Genomic DNA, 6,177 nt, shown 5'->3' on the forward strand with positions numbered 1-6,177 from the left:
CAAAGTTGGAAGAAAACTAGGTTAAAACACTTAGAAAAATTTCTAAGTGTTTATGACCTAAACTTCAAAATTTCCAAAACTTCATAAATGGTTGATCTTTTAAAAAAAGTTCCCTTGTAAGATGTTGTTTTATTTTGCAAGATCTACAACTTTCATGTTGGAAGTTTTTTGAGTTGTGTAGGTGAAATTTTGAGATCTCACCATGCCTTTAAAAACCCTAATTCCCGACTTTTCGCTCCTTGATGAATTTCTTTGAATTTCTTTGGCCAAATGACTTTGATATCCATATATTGATGATATTGATCTTTGAAAGTCATTTTTTGACCAAAAACCTTAAAAGTCAATGATGATCCTTCACAGTTGACTTTTTCCTGACAAAGTGAATTTTTGGGCTTTTGTGTAGAAATAAGATCTTCTCCCCAAATGGATGATATAAATGGATTATATGGAGGTAGTAGAGATCCTTGAATCATGTCTTGAGTTTTGGATTCATGCCCTGATCAGAAGTCAACTATCTTGGTGAATTAGGTCAAAACCCTAATTTGTCGACCATGTGAAAGTAATGACTGTAGACTTTGAATTGAAGTGTGATGTCCAGTAGACCTTGTAATATGAGTTATTTGAAGAAGATTGATGTCTTTGAATGACCCTCTGGGGCTTTTTAGGGTTTCCCAAATGTGATCCCTGATTTTAGTCCTTGATAGGCTCAAAACCCTAGTCTGGTGACCTGAGTAAGCCTGTACTCATATGACTGGATGTCTAATCAATCATAGATGAGAAAAGTGAAGTTTTTGAGCTCCATGATTGTATTAGAGATTAGTCTTTGTTATTGATTGATCCTTTGCCTGAGCTTTCTTGTCTTTGTGCATCCTTGATTAGGTATCAGATGGAGAAATGACTGCTCTGGGTACTTGTCTTGACCTGATGAAAAATCCTGAAGATATGTCATCTCAGGGGGGTCAAAAATTAGGGTATGACAAGCGCAAGTTGCAGTCATGAGATATATGAATCTCGAGATGTAATTCAGACGTCCAAGAAATCCTCTAACTTGTTTCTCGGTTCTGGGTGAAGGCATTTCTTGAATTGCCTTGACTTTGTCTGGATCTACTTCAATTCCTCGTTTGCTGACGATGAAACCAAGGAGTTTTCCTGAGTAGACACCAAAGGTACACTTGTTGGGATTCAGGCGAAGCTGAAACTTCCGTAAGCGTTGAAACAACTTTGTCAGATTCTGTATGTGATCTTCTTCATTTTCTGATTTGGCAATCATGTCGTCCACATAGACTTCCACTTCTTTATGCATCATGTCGTGGAAAAGCGTAGTCATGGCCCTTTGATAAGTTGCCCCTGCGTTCTTTAGTCCAAAAGGCATAACTCGATAGCAGAACGTGCCCCAGGGGGTGATGAAAGCTGTTTTTTCCATGTCTTCAGGTGCCATTTTGATTTGGTTGTATCCTGAAAATCCGTCCATGAATGAGAAAACTTTGGATTTTGCTGTACTGTCTACCAACATATCAATATGTGGTAAGGGAAAATCATCCTTAGGGCTAGCTTTGTTCAAATCTCTGTAGTCGACGCACCTGCGGACTTTTCCGTCTTTCTTAGGAACGGGAACAATGTTAGCTAACCACTGAGGGTATTCTGAAGTGACGAGGAAACCTGCGTTGATCTGCTTTTGAACTTCCTCTTTGATTTTCATGGCCATCTCCGGATGAGTTCTTCTCAATTTTTGCTTGACCGGAGGGCATTCTGCTTTTAATGGCAAGTGATGCTCCACTATACTGGTATCCAACCCTGGCATATCTTGATAAGACCAAGCGAAGACATCTGAGAATTCTTTGAGCAGCTGTATCAAACTCTCTCTGATCTCTGAACTGAGCGAAGCTCCAATCTTAACCTCTTTTTTGTTTCCATCGGAACCAAGGTTAATGATCTCTAGAGGCTCATTGTATGGCTGAATGGCCTCTTCCTTTTGTTGAAGTAATCGTGAAATTTCCTTTGATATTTCTTCGTCTTCTTCTTCCTCTGCCTCGAATACAGGAAACTCAAAGCTTGGAGAAGTCATACGGTCGCACGTTTCAACGGGGTATTTTATGATTAATCTGCATATGTGTGATAAGTTTTATTTAGACAACGAGGGAAGACTCGGTGTATGCAGTTAATGGAATATTTGATGTTTTTTAGGGGTGTTTTTTAGGATTACCAATTTCCGAAAAAAGAAAAGGGAAAACTAAACGAAGGAACAGAATGACATTTTTATTTATTGACAGTCATTTCTTGAAACAAAGACCCTATAAAACAAAACTCTATTGCTTTGGGCGAAGCAAAGAGGTACATTTTCCTAAGAAATAGTAAAATGCAAAGCCCTATGAAACATCTCTTCACCCTGGGCTATGGTGAGAGGACAAAATAACGGTGAAAGTTCCTACTTAGGAGTGCGAACAACAGTTGAAACTTCAACAGCTGTCCAGTAGTGGCGAACCCCATTGTGCACTAAGTAATCTGGAACCTTTGGCTTAAGCTGGCCTGTGGTAGGTCTTGATTTACCAACCACTGTCTTTGCAACACTCAGACGATCTTCTTCTACTTCAGCAGACTGAGCGGTGTGAGCATACCCCTTTCCAAGTGGAGTATGTCGAACTTTCTTTTGATTGAAGGATAGAAAAACACTTAGAAAGGGGGGGTTTGAATAAGTGTAGCTTTAAAAACTTGACAGATAAAAATAAATTGCACAGTTATTTTTATCCTGGTTCGTTGTTAACTAAACTACTCCAGTCCACCCCCGCAGAGATGATTTACCTCAACTGAGGATTTAATCCACTAATCGCACGGATTACAATGGTTCTCCACTTAGTCAGCAACTAAGTCTTCCAGAGTCTTCTGATCACACACTGATCACTCCAGGAACAACTGCTTAGATACCCTCTAAGACTTTTCTAGAGTATACTGATCCACACGATCACTCTAGTTACAACCTGCTTAGATAACCTCTAAGACTTCCTAGAGTATTCTGATCCACACGATCACTCTAGTTCCTTACAACTTAATGTAATCAATTCTAAGAGTATTACAATTGCTTCTTAAAAGCTATAATCACAAACTGTGATATTTCTCTTAACGTTTAAGCTTAATCTCACTAATATATTACAACAGCAATGTAGTGAGCTTTGATGAAGATGAAGATTCTGAGCTTTGATTTGAACAGCGTTTCAGCAAGTTAATATGAGTTGTTTTGGTGCAGAATCGTTAGAATCATTAACCTTGCTTCTCATCAGAACTTCATATTTATAGGCGTTGGAGAAGATGACCGTTGAGTGCATTTAATGCTTTGCGTGTTCCGTACAGCATCGCATTTAATGTTATACGCTTTTGTCAACTACCTCGAGCCTTGTTCACGCTGTGTCTACTGACGTAGCCTTTAGTAGCTTTTAACATTCCTTTTGTCAGTCAGCGTAGCTTGCCACTTGTACTTCCTTCTGATCTGATGTTTGTGAATACAACGTTTGAATATCATCAGAGTCAAACAGCTTGGTGCAGAGCATCTTCTGATCTTCTGACCTTGAAGTGCTTCTGAGCGTGATACCATCAGAACTTCAGTGCTTCTGTTCTCTTGTTCTTCTGATGCTTCCATAGACCCATGTTCTGATTCTGCTTCGACCATCTTCTGATGTCTTGCCAGACCATGTTCTGATGTTGCATGCTGAACCCTTGAGACAAAGCTTCTGAGCGCTGAATTATGCATACTCTTTATATATTTCCTGAAAAGGAAATTGCATTGGATTAGAGTACCATATTATCTTAAGCAAAATTCATATTATTGTTATCATCAAAACTAAGATAATTGATCAGAACAAATCTTGTTCTAACAATCTCCCCCTTTTTGATGATGACAAAAACATACATAAATGATATGAATTTGCGATCAGAAAGAACAGACGGCAAAAGACAAATTACACAGCTATAGCATAAGCATATGAATATGTCTCCCCCTGAGATTAACAATCTCCCCCTGAGATAAATAATCTCCCCCTGAAATAAATACTCGAAGAACTTTAATAAAAGACTTCCCTGATTATTTCGGTAGAGACGATCATATAAGCTTCTGTCTTCAGAGAATTCATAGCTTCTGACTTCTGCTTCCATTGGACAGCTTCAGAACTAGAATTTCCTTAGATCCCTAGAACACTCACAGCTTCTGATTCCTGCTTCCATCTAGGACAGCTTCAGAACTTGAATTTCTTTGATCTTCTGAACATTCACAGCTTCTGATTTCTGCTTCCATTCAGGACAGCTTCAGAACTTGAATTTCTTTGATCTTCAGAACATTCACAGCTTCTGATTTCTGCTTCCATCTAGGACAGCTTCAGAACTTGAGTTTTCTGGATCTTTAGAACATTCACAGCTTCTGATTTCTGCTTCCCTCGGATAGCTTCAGAGCTTTGAATTTCTACCAACATCACTTCATGCTAGATTTGTATCAGAACATTGTTGAATGTACCAGAGCATCATCAGAGCATCTCTACATCCTGAAATGTTACAGAACAAAAACTAAACGACAAAAGTCAGCATGAACGAGTCAGAACATAAAATGTATATTAGAACACATGATATGTATCAGAGCCATATAGGCTAAAGTAATGTATCAGAGCAAATAGAATTTTGTCAGAGCAAATAGACAAATATGGATCAAATTCTATTATCAGTGCTTCTGATTCATTCTTCTTTCTTGCTTCTGATTTCTGAAGCTTGATAGCACTCAGCTTGCTTCAGTTTCCATGAGCTTATTCTTTTTACAGAATAACACTTCTTATGGTTTTGCTTCTTGTGTTTGCTTTGAAGATTTTCTTCACTTCTTTATACCTGCAAAACACTTAAACCATATAGAACTTGCAGTTCTTGTTAGTAAATGTGTGGGAGCTTTACCCAGCAACTGATAGATTAATCAAATCATTTATCATTTATCTCCTCCCCCTTTTTGTCATAACATCAAAAAGAATATTTCAAAAAGATTCAGATGAATAAAACGACAAATAAAATCACTGGAATGTGAAACAAGGAAACTTTTCATTGATAATCAAAAGATATTACATGAGAAGATGTTTAACAAGCAGATGCAACAAGGAAAGAAAAACTACTAAGACCAAAACCTAGGACCCTAGCTAAGACAAAATCTGTGCCAGCATGCCATGAAGGAGTGAAACGCATCACTGACTGCTTCTTGGGCTTCCAGGCGAGGGGTCAGGGAGACTTGGTTCTGATGCAGATCTTCCACAATCTTTATCAGAGACAGCATTCTCAGCAGGTGAAGATGAGGAGATTTCTTTGGAATGGGTTGAGGGAGAGGAAAGGTTAGATGAGGAGGAAGTTGAGTCTTGAAGGTAGAAAGATGAGGAAGAAGATGGAGATGATGGAGGGCTTTCACCAGGGGGTTGAAACACACGTCTAGAATAGTTTCCAGATAACATTGCTTCGAATGGATTCACCTTGAGAGGATCATAGGTGATTTTTATCTTTTTGGGTTTGGAAGGAGATGTTTCAACAGCTTTTCTCTTGTTGTTTTGATCATTTTCATGATTTCCTGGGCTTGATGAAGAGTTCATGATGGATTTGCAGATAATGAACAGCTAGGGTTTGATATGAATGCAAAAGGATAGGGAAGGAAAACAAGGACAAAGTGTAGTAGAGAAAATATAAGAGGGAAAGAGAAGCGTTTGAAGAGTATTTAAAAGAAAATAAAATGAAACAAATGATGGATAGCATTTAATGTTACGTGACATGAGGAGAGATAATAATAAAGACGAATGAGGTGACTAGCACAGTTACCTATGGTCGGCGTCCCTTCAGCTGCACGCGCGCTTATCCATGAATAGTAACGACAGGTTTACCATCCCGAGATAAAACGTTACAGCTGTTTTGCTTTAAAAGAGGTTCTGAATCAACTTAGACAATGAAACGTTAGTAATAACCAAATCATAATTTCTAAAAGATTTCAATCAGAACTTCTGATTAGAAAATAATCCATTTTCATTTCAGAAGATACTCATACATAAGAACTTCTCATCTTCTCATTCTGGGCATAAATCCATACTGATGTTCTTCAGAATGAACTTAAACCTATCTTCAGCCAGGGGTTTTGTAAAGATATCAGCCCATTGATGGTCTGTATCAACAAAGTTT

Source organism: Vicia villosa, unplaced genomic scaffold (genome assembly GCF_029867415.1).
Source record: "Vicia villosa cultivar HV-30 ecotype Madison, WI unplaced genomic scaffold, Vvil1.0 ctg.004516F_1_1, whole genome shotgun sequence".
In the NCBI taxonomy this organism is placed as follows: domain Eukaryota; kingdom Viridiplantae; phylum Streptophyta; class Magnoliopsida; order Fabales; family Fabaceae; genus Vicia; species Vicia villosa.